The 14864-nt window shown below is 40.3% G+C and overlaps 1 protein-coding gene across 1 annotated transcript in view; it reads left to right on the forward strand.

Moving 5' to 3' along the window:
* Positions 1-220: 220 nt before the first annotated feature.
* cdk18 (cyclin dependent kinase 18) overlaps positions 221-14864 on the forward strand; it is a 50417-nt gene continuing 35773 nt past the window's right edge. The window contains exon 1 of the mRNA XM_067588375.1: positions 221-573. The gene's annotated coding sequence lies outside the window, so the exon portion shown is untranslated. The remainder of the gene's footprint in view (positions 574-14864) is intronic.

The following is a 14864-nucleotide window of genomic DNA, read 5'->3' on the forward strand; positions in this document are numbered from 1 at the left end:
AACATGCACACACATACCCACATGCTTTCATAGCTCTTGCTGGTGTGTGACAATCCTGTCAACAGCAGAGGCCAGTGGAGGAGGAGGAGGAGGAGGAGGACAGAGAGGAGGAGGCTTGTATTATGCCCAGTTGTGATTGGCCGTTGCCATACCAACAAGGGAGGGCCAAAGTCAGAGATTGGTGGGGGAGGAGTTACAGGCTGATTATAAAACCCCTCTGAGCAGCAATTTCTCTCCTCCTGAGCTGTTTCCACTGCATCTCTGTGTCTTTATTTAGTCTTTCCTGTTTTCTGTCCAGTGAGGCAGCTGACAGTGGTCAGTGGAGGAGGGAGCAGTGGAAGGGTGAGCTGTCAGAGGGAGTCGTGGACAGGTTGGTCCTTTTTCCCCCGGCCGCCTGTCTTCCTGTTGAGCCGAGCCATCTATCCATCACTCTGACAGAGCTGCCTGCATCTTGTGGATTTAACTGCACATCAGTGACACCTGGGAAGGCGAGGGAAACCTGAGCGGAGAGAGGCCCCCCCACCCCCTTGCCCCCCTGTCTCCCCCCTGTATGTGGATGACCTCTGCTCCTCTGTAAGTATCCCTGCTGCAGCCCCATCCACTCACATTTTTCATTAAGCAGGAGACATATCCACTCTCAGGAAGGGTCAGGGGTCAGAGGACACACAGGTACATGTTGCTCATTTTAGGCTGAACTTATGATTTGAGGGGTAATTTTGTTAATTATTTTTATCAGAATTCCTCATAGGCTCCCTGGACATCTCAGGAAGTCTTCCTGCACTTCACTGGAGTCTACTAATTGGTCACATTAGTTGTTACTTATTCAGTTTTTGGGTCGAAGCTTTATCCTGAAGTTAATTTTTATGGTGATCTAATGAAATTTAGAGGTTACATCACAATACAAAGTCTGTATGTTTAACAGACTTACCACTGGTATGATGTAAGAATGGTATTGTAAAATTTAATGGAAGAAAGCACATTATGTGTGGACATATTTGTAATTCTGGGCCTAATGGGAGTCACAAATATAAGGTTATATCGTATTTGTTTGTATTTATACTAATATCAGTCAGTACATAATATGTGGCGAGTGCAACGGTGTGATGTCAAGATAGATAAGGCTGTGCTGGTTGTCATTCATTTTCTTAATTTGTAAAGTTCAGTATATAGTTATAGGTATGTAGAATATAGTTTATCTATGTCTGTTGCTTCTGTTTGGTGCCCACCTTAAAAATGAGAACATCTAAGGACATCTGAACCCCCCGCACCCACCCACTCACTCACTCATCCACCTCTCTGCTCTCTGATGAGCCTCATGCATTAGCACTCACATGTAAACTGACACTGGTATAGTAGTGCAGGAGGGGCCACTCAAATACACAGAAGTCCATCCGTAACCACTGTACACACAACACCTGTTTACCTATAAGGGCCTGTGGGTGTAATTTGGTGTCTGGTGTGTGTGTGTGTGTGTGTGTGTGTGTGTGTGTGTGTGTGTGTGTGTGTGTGTGTGTTTGCAGTGTACATACACAAAACTGGTTCCCTTTTCCATATTATTGTCATGCGTCATTGAATCATGCAGAGTTTAGACTGCTGCCTTGCTGTATGTTAGTGAGAAGTTACACTTCTGTTGGAAGTGTTGCATGTTGAGCACACCAAGAAGTCTGACTGAATGTGTTACCATTGTGTTATTATTGTTATTACATTTTAGGGTCTTCAAAAGCATCAAAATGCCTTCTTAGATATAATATTTTGGTTTATCATGTTATACAGGTTTATTTTGAATGAAGTCTCATTTCATTGCAGCTATGATGTGACGATCACATCACTAAAACTCTCCTTTGAACAATGATTGTCCAGGTCTGTCAAGCTTTGGTTTTCTGATCATGCTAAAGAGATGTTCATGGGTTTTTAGTAATAGTGATAGTTGTCATAGTTGCATTATAGTTAGCATTATATCATGTACATAGCCATCAACAGCCACCAAATACACATTTGTAAGGTTCTCATTTTAAGACAAGTCAGCTGGAAACAGTTTTCAACCAACTCATAGAGTAAACATTAATTGGCTAGCTAACCAGCTGCAGCCATATCTGCCAGCGACAGTTGTCCTTTAATCTATCGAATCTGTTGGCCACCCACTCAAAATCAGAAACTGCTTTTATCAACTTCTGTCTGAAATCCACTGTTTCATAAACAGCACTAAACAGCACTAAAATGCAAAGCAAAAGGTAAATTGATGAAACTGTGATTTAAAGATTATAAATTAGAAGTTAAATCAAATAAAATTAAATAAATATCATGAATCTTGTAGTTTCAAAAATGAAAGAATGACTAGGACTGGCAGCAGTGTTATAAATGATTATATCAAATGTTTTACTTGAAGTAAAATACAGTGTAACTAGTGTGGGCCACATCTAGTTTATGTTGACTTTAAGATTAATATAAACCAAGACTAATGAAATTTGCCTACTACTGAACTCATGTCACTAAACATTTCACTCCAAGCAACCTTGTTGTTCAGTCTTTGCCAGCTTTGTCTTTATTTTGGTTTTCAAGATGGTCATAAAGTCATAAAGTTAATTCCAGGCAACATCATGACACCATCAGAGTCCTTGCATTCTGTAATGTTACATTTTTTAACCATTATCTCTTTGCCTTTGAGAATGGTTGTTTCTGTAATTTGGAGTCCATAGTAGCAATCTTTTGCCTTAGCATGCTGCAGCTGAGGCACAATAGTAGTGTTTACATAAGCAGCTTATTACTGGGTCCCTGATTCATCACACAGCCCCGGGCCCACTCAGCCATGATAATGTGCAGATAGACCCTACCATATTCAACAATAGCCCTGGCACCAGCACTAAACAGCACTCTCAGATGAACAAACACATGCAAACATTTGGTCAAATACACCAAATGGAAGGCAGTTTGCGTTTCACCCAGCACCAAACCAATCTACTGGCTTCTGTGATGACACATTGAAAGGTTTAATGCTTCAGCAAGCATCTTTTGAGAAAATAAACCCATCATCTCTGTAACCTGAGAGTCCATGGATCCTTCCTATTCGTCTACATTATATCACAGAGGCTGTATTCTAGCAGTGGAGACTGTTTCCTAAACAACACAGAAGACCACTATAAGACCACTACTATTAGATATGTTGGCTCAGTTATTGCTTTAGTGTTTTGGGTGTAAAGAGATAATTGACTGGCTGTGTTGGGAAATGTGAATGTGCTGTTTGCATACTGACATTACAGGATTTCAAGGTAATACAGTGTTTCTCTTGTTGCCGTTTTGAGATGCCAACATGAAAAACTGCCAGTTGCACCTATGAGAGTTGTGTCAGAATGATCAACCCTCCTCAGAGTCTTCTTGTTACTTTCCACTCTCTACTGTTTAACGGCAAAGAATGTACTATATGACTACATTATTGCATACATTTCTCAGTAGCTGAGTGCACTGTTGAATAAACTGAAATAAGAGCACAGTACCATACATTGTTTACATGCAGGTTTGCTAGTTTGCAGTTTTCTTCTTCACTGCCTTCCTTGGCATAACCACTACCAACTAGTGATTAGCGGCATAACAGGAAACTGGCAGGAATGATGTGTATCTCATTGCATGTGTGTCCTCATGCTTGCTAGAAACAAAATGGGCACCCACTTGTAAAATTGCTCCATACGGCTACTGGTGGTCAAAAACTCCCAGGGTACCTTTGGGTAGTGCTATGAGTTCAGGAGTGCTATGACTGTCATAGCAACAAGGTCGAGGTGCCTAAACATCCTAAATATATATATATATAAATTAGAGAAAACAGTCACTCAAATTTGACATTAAAGAGGTCATAATATGCCCCTTTCGGAGTATAATATTTTCATTTTTGTGGTCCATTTCAGACATTTGCATGTTTTTATGGTCAAAAAGCATCTAATTACAGCTGTACAAACTATGGATGCAGCCCCTCACTCTTACTCAGCCTGAAACGTGCTGTTTTGTGTCTGCTCAATGCCCCTCTCTTCTGATTGGCTGACTGTTTTCTGAGTGATGCACACCCAGGCCAACCACAGGTAACAGATTGTAGCCTACTCAAGCTAGGATAAAACAGGGCTCTGGGTAACACTCGCCAGTAAATTGAGATGGCCACCGTTGAGGATAATGTTATCCAACCATTGGAAGGCTGTGCAACGACAAATTTGCTTCCTGACATCCAACAACTGTGTAGCATTTTCTCTGCAACTGTCTCTCTTCTGCTCCTCTCTGTATGTGAGTGGAAGGGCTAAGCCAGTGAAACACAGAGAGCAGAGGGGAGGAGAGAAACTAGCGTGAACATAAATAACAGCAAAACGCAGTAGTAGTGGGCCGCCCCTCCAAGGCAATGATAGGGGAAACATTGTGCTTATAGTTGTTACATCACAACCTTATGGAAGTCCAAATGGCTCATACACTGCAATACACTTTTTGTCAAAGTCAGTGAATATCTCCTCACGGTCCGCTAGCTGTCCTTTCTGTGTGTGCGCTGAAAAAAAATCCGGTGTCTATACACAATACTGGCTCTGTAAATGTCCCCTTTAACAAAATCACAAACACACCCTAGAATTGCAGTAGACTTGTCATCCTTATCAGAGCATGTTTCTCACTAACATTTTATCTGAGTGCTAAAATCTAATACATCAGATTCACAACAGCTGACCTTTAAATTAAAAGTTTGCACTGAAGTGTAAGGCTTTTGTTGGCATCTTTCTATTTCTCTGAGAAAGCATCATAGAAATATGTAACAAAATAAAGTCCTCGTTCAGAGAAAGGTGAATACTTCTGTGCTTGAATTGCAGAAAGACAATATTATAAGGAATCACCGTTGGTTAACTGAATAAATGGCATGACCAGGTTTCAGCTGCAGCACCAGGAAATAGTCCCATTTTGTTCTGTTGCTGAGCAGCAGCCACGTACCTCATCCTGTGCCACTGCTGCTGCCAGGGTCACATTAAAATACTAAAAAAAGACCTAAAGATCCTCAAGTGTTGTTACGCATGCTTCCCTCACTCACACCCAATACGCTTCTAAAGCTCTTCACAGGTGGGTGGGCGGTGCATTCACAGCCAAGCTACCCAGCTAATTTAAAATTATCCACCCTATTTGAGGCAGCCAATGCTTTATAAAGAATGATGTTGTTTTCAGGGAACACTGGTCAAACACAAATGTTGTGGCAGGCACTGTCTAGCGTAGAGAAGCTGGTTGATGATTAGTTTAGCACCCTGAAGTCCAGGATTTGCTTCTCTGGGCAGGAGAGTAGCCGGCGTGTTCACTCTTAACTGTCGTGCTCTGTGATGTGTTTAGGTGCTTTACATAATTGCAGGTCTCTTCCTCCCAAGTTGTTAGTCTAGTGCTGCAGCTGTGATGGTTTACAAGAGGCTGGCTTGCACACTGACACAAACAGAGGCCACCTTGGGAAATGTATAATGTGTTGTGTGAGTGGCGTGAGATAAGCCATGAGTCACAGGGCTGCTCCTGTCAGAAACACGTCCATAAGCCAAAACCTGAGGGAAAAGACCAAACAACCAACACATCAGAATAAACACACAGATAATGTGACACAAAGCCAATGTGACAGATGTAAAGGTCTAAAACACTGATGTGTGTTAGTGACATTAAACTGGACAATATTCTTAACTGCACTATTGAGTCATGTGTATCTAACTTAAAGGTCATGGTTTGGTCTTTGTTCTTAGTCAAATAATAATTAATTCTGAGCATTTATCTTTAATGTAATAACTAACAGTTTGAGTTTTGAGTTTTAGCATTGTTGGTGGCCAGCCAACAGCTAGACAGGCCAGAGAGAGTGCACAGTACATCACTGGTAAAGGTCCACAGTCATCTCCAAGATGCAAAGAAATCATCAACAAGGGTTAGCCTCATGTAGTAAACGTTGACCAGGAGTACTGAACATGTATGCCTACACATTATGGTTGTAAAGATTGACCAATGCATCTACATCAATACACAATAACAGATCCAAACCCAATTTGTCAAAATGCCTTTCCTGATAGCTAGCTAGCTACATTACCCAATCACAAACCTAAGCCACTTATGTACATTTAATATGTGAAATGACCACAAATATTGCTATTTATTCAAGAAGTCGAGGCAGGTGCTAATAGTAAGTTACTGACAGGAACAATCAATCCAAGGTAAGTAATGCTAACATTAGCTGATAACAGCAATATCAAAGTATTCTGCATTAAACTCCAACCAGTCAAAAGCAATTAAAGCCATGAGCTGTTTTATTTACAACACGTATTGTTGGACATACCCAATTTAGTGAAAAATGTATTCTCCTTGTTGATGTGGCAGCAATTTCTGATTCAGTACTTAAAATAAAGTTACTTAGTTACTGCCACTGAAAATTGATACACTGTCATTCATGAACAAGTAGAACTATAAATTCGTATCACAGCTGAGCTGAATCAGTTTTAAATTGCAAGTAACTTGTATCAGCTTTGCATCATCATCATGTTACAAATTTAACATTTTTTGTTGGCGTTTTGGATCATGTGTCTAGATACACATTTAATCATTGGATAAATACACACCTTTAGTACACATGCATTCCACTGAAGCTTTTATCTCGCAGCTGCAATACATATCAAGGGAACAGTGTGTTTTGAGAGTGATATAATCAAGAGTAGTACACACACAGTCTGACTGCTAAGTCCTAGTTAGGTCCACAAACACGGACTTCTACCATTCAGTGTTTGCAAGGATGAAAGTGAAAACTCAGCTTACATACCGGTGTGGATTCTAGTAATTTGCAGTTATGAAAGCTCTGACTGATCTTATTAATTTTTCCTGTCAGCAGGAAGCTCCCCAATCTGATTTTACAGCATGCCCTTTTGGCCTTGCTCGAGTAATTTCATGCTTTCAGGCACAACAAACAGACGTCCATTAGACTGAGCCTGTCTGAGGATGATAACCGTCTGTGTTGCTGCTTTCTCCTCCAAAAAAATCTCATGTACTCTCTCTCGCTCTCTCTTTATCTCCTCTCTGAATCTCTATGTCTTCCTTCTCTCCTTCCTCACCCCTGAACCTTTTCCCTCATTTACCCCTGCTTTCCTCATCCCCAGAGCACAATTTGCCTTTTTTGATTGTTTGGGGTTTTTTTTGGTGGTTAAATCATAAGCCAAGATACTCTTAAAATGACTCATGCCTGGCATCACGTGGTAACATATCTTAAGATCTGCATCCTGACCGATGTCACTCAGGCATCAGTAATCAGCGTGTGTTTATGTGTGTGTTTTGGTAGGTTGGGTCCAGGTGTTGACGGAGAGGGAGTAAGAGACATTGTTAGTATCAGTAAACCAGAGCCTCAGCAAACAGGCAAACATACTGCATGTTAATGTGTGAATTCCTAAACATGTAACAGTCAGCCCAGTTTTAGGCTTCATCCTGGAGCTTAAAAGTATCCAGGTGCTCTTGTGTCAATCAATTGTATCTTTACAAATGCTTCAGATATGACCAGAAAACCTGAGGCTACATCTGAGATGGCAGGAAGCTCTGGTCACATTTGTTCTGCTGTTTTTGCCTTTAAACACATATAAGGTGCAAACAGGGAAGTACACAGACCCTCTGTTATAGAACTCCTGCTACATGGACATAGATACTAGAGTGTGTGGATGCAGCAAACACATAGGTAAATACATGTGCCTCCCAATGCTAACAAAGTGTTAATCCTCAGGAACCTGTTTCCTGCGAACCAAGTTTCTATTTATTCTCCATCTTTGGTGCTATGTTCTTATGGGTGTGGTATTCTGTCACTAAGCACATGATGGCTATTGCTGCTCATGCTACCCACTTTTACTTGTGTTTGAATAAATAAAAAGAATAGCAGGAAATACAAATACTCAGATACTGACTGTTAAAAATATAGCTCTCCTCAAACTCTGTTAATGAGATTTGTGTTGATCTTTAGCTCTTTTATTAGAATTCTAGCCTGCATGTGCTTTGTGGCTATGTAAAAGGTACACTGTATGACCATGTCCCCCATTGTAACTTGTTGAGGTTATTTTGGGAGTATTTCGGGCAAAGTGAGAGCAATGTCCATATTTTCAGTTGGCTCTATGACCGACAGAATCCGCTGCCAAGTGTTCCAAACTCTGGATAACTTTTGATAATAAGGAAAAAGTCTAAACATGATGATTATGGAACAAGATGTTAAGTTATAAGAAGTGAAGTCATAAGAAATGTTTTCCATCATTTGTAAGCAAAAATATGTATGCTCATCCATGATGCACATGGGAGGTATCCCTGTAAAGTGTAAGTCACACTGATTCCCAGGGGTGTGTGTATCGTGTCTGTGTGTTAGATTTGACTGAGTTACTGTATGACCCTGAGAAGAAAAGGTGCAAGGGATGTACCAAGCAATTATTTTTCCCTTCTCCATGTGCCCCAAACACACTGGCACCCTAGGAAATTGTTTATGTTGCGCTTACCACAACTGCCACCAGCTGCATCTCTGCTTTTCACAGATGCTTCATCAGACCGTGACCTCCAGTGTGCACCGGAGGGTTTGTAGCCGAGTGTGAAGTGGCAGCTGCCTTTGCGTTGAGAGTGCATCAATGGTGCAGGTGAACTAGTTCAAGTATCTAGGGGTTTTGTTCACGATTGACAGGTGATCTACGTTCTAAACCTCACATATGGTCATGAGCCCTTGGGTAGAGACCAAAAGAATTAACCTTCCAACAGTTGGGAGGAGTTTTCCTCACATGGCTTCACACTTAGAGATGGGGTGAGGAACTTGGGGTAGAACTGCTGCTCCTTTGCGCTAGAAGAAGCCAGCTGAGGTGGTTAGGAGGAAACGCTGGGTCTGACCCAGAACATGCTGGAGGAATCAGGATGCCCCAAGAAGAGCTAGACAGACTGTCTGTCTGGGTTACCTTGCTAAGTCTGCTGCCAATGCAAAATGGACCCATCTGATGGATGAATGATTAGAATTCATTCTTTTACATTACATTAGCTACATAGAACAGTTTCTTGTAAAATGTATAAAATAATTGTTTATCAAAGATTTCTTGCAAAAAGAATCTTTATTTAAGTGTTTATTAAATTGCTTTATAGTCAAATGAAAAGATTTGTACTTTTGATATGGGGCCACTAGTGTTAGTAAAGGCCCTTTAGGGTCCCTCAACTATCTTTTGAACACCACTAGCTTAGTAAAACAAATACAAAAGTTCTCATCAACAGAAAAACTGTTGTGTTAAGTCATTTGGAGATAGGGTTTCCGTTGAAAGTTATTATTCTTCCATTGAAAAAAATCTCCACAAACCATGGTGGCCTGTGGTACAATAGGCCAGTCTGATGTTGACCCCAGCAGTGTTGTTATTCCCTGGATACAGAAGGGCTAATGTTCACATGGGGGCAGGGGGTGACATGAAGACAGAGAAAAAGACAGAGGGATTTATTGTTGCTGTCAACACTGTTGTCAAGAATGCTGCAAGTGACACCTTCATCATTAACACTTCTCCAAAGAAATTTTGTAGAAAAATCTGAAGAGAGGGGAGTTGTATGAAGAGGGAAGGACAATGACAGATAAAAAATATGAAGAGAAAACAGTTATGTGAGAGAAACAGAGAGAGTATAATGTATAGCCATACGACAGAGCAAATAAGGCAGTGATTGTTGTCTGTTGAGGCACGACTCCAAGAAAAGATGGGATGGGAGGAAACAAAAGGTCATCTTTATTATGGCTTCAGCCTGGAGACAAAGAAAAGTGGCAAACATGACATCATATTTCTAACTACATGGCTTGTGTAACATGTCATAAAGATGTTGAGCAAGAGTATGGTGGATTTTTCACAGCTGTTTCGAGGGACAGGGGCTCAAGCACAAGCTCAAGGTTGGCTACTGTTCCCCACAACACTGTGTCAGCACAGAGAAATGTCTGGCAGAATTGATTATGGCTGTGGGAAAAGGAGAAGAAAAACACTCTGGGTTGCTTCTATCTCTTAAACCAATCACTCTTGTCACAGACGGTACTTAAGCCAAGTCTCCGTGCCCTTTTAAGAACAGTGTTCGGGGTGAAATTAGTTTTCACTGCAGCATGAAGGAAGTAAAAGGGAGGAATGTTAGTATATCCCAACTTCCTATTAATTCAGACCATGTTGTTTAAGGCAACAATCAGACTGTTGAGAGAGTCTCTTGAAGCTTTGTTTGGAGTTCAGGAGAATATAATCTGGCTGGTATCTGACCTAGCTACGTACTGTAAAGCTCTGTGTATTATGGGCTAAACACAGATATGACCATCCACAAACTCAGCTAATGCTCAGGCTTCATGGTTCTTTAGTTTGTTGGGCTTTGCTGTACTAAACTTAAACCTTGATAAATATTTTTGTATAAAGAATAGATCAAATGAGTATGCGTAAAGTGAAAGGTGTTGTTTGTAGTGATGAAACCCATAACCTCCAACTCTGCAGTTCTCCACAACCAAACAAAGCATTTTAGCTTCTTTTAGCTAATTAACAATATTATAATCTAAGATTATAGAAAGCTTAACCTTTGCACATCTTATGTACTACTTCAGTTTGTCAGTTTGAGTAAGGCTGAAATTCACCTGCAATGTATATCTTTGAATTACTCATTGATTCTCTGTTGATATGACACAAAATTGTTAGACACATTTACAGCTGTTTTAAACTCTATCTCAAAGTTGTCAAAAAGGCGATTTCCCCTTCATTTTCTCTGTCCAGAAAACATATAGTACAGAAAAGCCACATAAAACCACACAATCAAGATTGAGAATTTGGCAGAGAAGAAAACTCTAAATAACAGTATTTGTATTTTGTTACAAATAGGTTTCACAGTGTTAAAAGTTTAAAACAGTCTTTAATACTGCCACTTTTGAGCCATGCTAGCAGTTTGGCTCTATGGATGGCAAACATCTGCCAGTTGGTCCACCACTTTGGTCCAGACTGAAATATCTCAACAAATATTTGTGTATTGCCTTGAAATTTTTTACAGACACTTCTCCCCAGAGGACGAACCCATTGTGGTGAACCCCTGACTTTTTCCGTTGACTTGTTCTGTGAATGTCTTGAATACTATTTGATGAATTGCTGTAAAATTTGGTTGAGATATTGATGTCCCCCTCAGGATGAAGTTAGCCTATAAGTGTATGAAGACCAAAGTATGCCATGTTTATATAAGTTCCCATTTTGCAGTGGATTTCACCAAACACTTCACTGATACAAACATTTGTATTATCTCCATTATATGTGTATTGTTGTTGGTGCATGGCTAGATAATGGCTGCTAAAATTGGATTAGCTTCATTACAGACTAAACACACCAGCTGTTTAACAATGATTCTCTCCACTCTGGTCTCTGTGAAGCAGCACTGACATTACCATTCATCTCCTTTAGGGAAAATGTGTGTGCGGGTGCGTGTGTGTGCATTTGCATGTGTGCACGCATAGTTGTACAAGCAAAGTTGTTTTTTTCAGTCCATATGAACTACTGGAGCACACAGTAATGTAACCCCAGGCCCAAGGTCAGTTTTAGAGCATATGACCCATCACACAGATACACAGATGACACAGACAGATGTGTACATTTGTGTCTGTGTGTCTTTCTCACACACACAAACACACACTGTCTGTAAACAGCACTGGAATAGAAGCAGAGTATAAGGAAAATGAAAGAATGGAGCACAGAGAGGAGTGCACATGTAAGGATGATTTCCTCACATTAGTAGTGTTGAATTCATTTCTAATATGATGTTGGGACCAAAGCACGTTTTCGTCTGTTCTCACTCTTGTGTTTCATCTCAGGAGTTTGAAGAAGCTCCTTATTCTTCCTTATATGAAGGCTGAAAAGCTTTGTCATTATAAGTGTAAAGAGTTGGGAAATGTGTGGCTGCTGAGCAAGACTTTTGTTTCAGAAAAATGTTTTATCATTATTGAAATTCCTTCTAATCATCAACGGAAATGGATAAAGGATATTATTTTAATTGGGTCTGGCATTAGCAGTATACTCTTATAAGAAACTATCTCAGAATTACACAAATTAAGCCTTAGTGTGTTTTCTTTTTTTGTACTTCCTGTGTTTCCTCTTCTTTTTATTGCTGCATCTCCAAATAGCAGACCACGTGTACTCTGAAAGTCACCTTTCTTTCCGCCTCTCTCTATGTGTCTCATGTGGTTGTTTTCCGCATCTCTGTCATTGCCTCCTCCCTCTTGACCCTCCCAGAGATCACAGCTTGTGTTGTCAGCCTGTCTGGCTGTCATGAGCAGGAAGCTGCCATGTCAGGTTTGACTGGACAAGGCAGCGGTCGGATGGCGCTGTGGTCTCACTGTTAGCGGGCTAATGGTCTGTACTGACACTGTGCCAGAGCTGCTTTTCACTGGCCTCTCAAGGTCATTCATTCATTCAATCTCAACAAACTGGACAGAAGAATGAATGAGCAGAAAGTGAAAGAGAGAGAGAGAGTCCAAAAATCAGTGCCAGAGGGTTTGAATCTGAGTGTGTGCACGTGTGAACACATCACCAGCGTGAGTCATGACTGTGCATCTCCATGCCTGTGCTGTATGCCTCATGTGCGGATGGATTGTTGAATGTGTGTCATCTTTTTCTGATGACTATGCCTACTGACCTGTAAAAAAACATGAAGCCCATCTAAAAAAGCCGTACATCTTTTCCATCAGCTGGCCCCATTCTAAATGAGTACACATGAGGGGAGTTGGATGGAGCAGGCGTGGGTCACTGGACCTCTGACATATGGCTTTTTGCTGACTCAAACACACCCCTGAACACCACTAAACTGCTTTAGTGGATGTGGTCACTGTGTTACTTGTACTTAACACATAACTTGTATTACTTGATATTTTGGCCACTCTGGGGCAGACATACAATCACCTTTTAAGTTTACACAGCTAACATTTTAGCAAACAATGGCTCATCCAGCATCCAGCACACATAGAGATACATTAGCACTGGAGTTGTGTGTCTGTGCACCTTACAAATCTAAGCCCAATATTCACTCTTCTTTTATCTCTGTCTGTTTTTGGTCTCCACCAACTCCTAAGGGAAATATCTGGCTCTTTAGCCACTAAATGCTCCACTGTGTTCACCAGCTAGTCGCTAACTTTGTCTGTGTGCCATGTGGTGCTAAACAGGTAGTGTACAGTGGGTTTATCTAAGCTTTTTGCTGAAAATCAAGTATGACTGAAAAGAGCAGTGTACTAAACAGTAAAGATGTGGGCTGTAAAAACCAAAACAACGAGATGAAAGACGTTCAAATTTTCCATAGAGCTGAGGGGAACTGCAACCTCTTTCACATTACACATATTCATTTGACCTATTGTTAATATAGAAATATTGATTAGTGCAGGTTTAATTGACACAGTGTGGTCTGGAAAGGGGTGTCGGATACTCACTAGCCACTGATTGGTTAGAACAACCCTTCCAAAACAAAGAATGGCAAACACAAACATGACATCTGACTGGAAAATTTGAAACAAAATGGCTTTTTAGACTGATTAAAGTAACTTGATTTTGGGGCCATGTATACACATAACGGGGTTTCTAACAGAATTATACATGTTTGCATGACAAAGACTTCAGTATTGCTTTGTCAACAGAGTGGCAGGATGAAAAGAAAGATCATTACACGTGGTGATACATCTTTGTTTTCTAAAGTATTCCATTCAAGGTCGGACAACATCAGACAGACACGAAGTAGCCTCTGGTCTTAAGTTTGTTTCCACTGCTGAACATTTGACTTTTTGTAAAAAATAAATAAATAAATAAAATAGAAAAACTATTGAACTATAAAAAAGTCTTTCCTCTCACTGGAACGTCAGTCTGACTTCTCAGAGAAAAAACATGAAGCAATGTATTAATAATGCACCTAAAATAAATATGCCATGGTTCCAAAATATATTTGGGGGCAGAGGAGAAATCTGATGACTGACCTGCTGCATGTGAGCTATTTCTGTTTCACAGTAACCAGATTATTAGGGTGCATGTAAACATGTCAGATTTCTGGCATACCCTGATTTCTCAGAGTAACCTAGTTTCTTGTGTGTATGTTAATATAAACAGTGTTGTGGGAGTTTATGTTTACTGGCTAAACATATTCATTCCCTACACGAGGGTCCCTTCACAGATTGATAGGTATTTGATGACTGCTAAAGTCAAGGTTTACATTAGTTAGGAACCAATCATCATGATGGTCAAAAGAAGAGCTACTTGGTTAAAGTTAGGGACGGATTGCAATACACGGTTAAAAGAAAACAATGTTGACTGTTGGAAACAACAAAACTGGAAACAAACAAGGTTTTGCACAATGTCACACTACATTTCTGATTTACTCATAATAAGACTCATAATTCACACATAATAGAGGTCTTTGTCGAGTAAACACAGACAAAGGTTGTTTTAGGCTGTCGTTTTTCTTGTGAGGAAAGTCTCTTTAAAACCCCCAAATTTCTCCAAACATACAGAGCACATGACTTCAGTGTCCTGGGTTGTACTTTCTGAGTCTAGAGAAGCTTGTTTTAGCCTTTTCCAGGGATTATTTTTCCTTTCATTTAAGATTATTTGTTGACAAGCTGGCTGTAGCCTTGTTAAACTAAGTAACATTGCACACCATTTCTTTTTTCAGTACTGGGAGTCTGTTTGATTTCAGTAAACACATCAAATGACTTTGTGTGCACATTTGTATTATTACAGAAACTGGCATATTAACGGCCTGCTGTCAACTGCCTTCATTTTGGAGGTCGTGAACCAGAATGTATGAGAACAGAGATGAACATTACAACTGAACAGCATTTGTGAAACCACAAATGGGAAAGATGGAAACCCTCATGAAGATGCATG

This window comes from Thunnus thynnus, chromosome 4 (assembly GCF_963924715.1).
Source record: "Thunnus thynnus chromosome 4, fThuThy2.1, whole genome shotgun sequence".
NCBI lineage: Eukaryota > Metazoa > Chordata > Actinopteri > Scombriformes > Scombridae > Thunnus > Thunnus thynnus.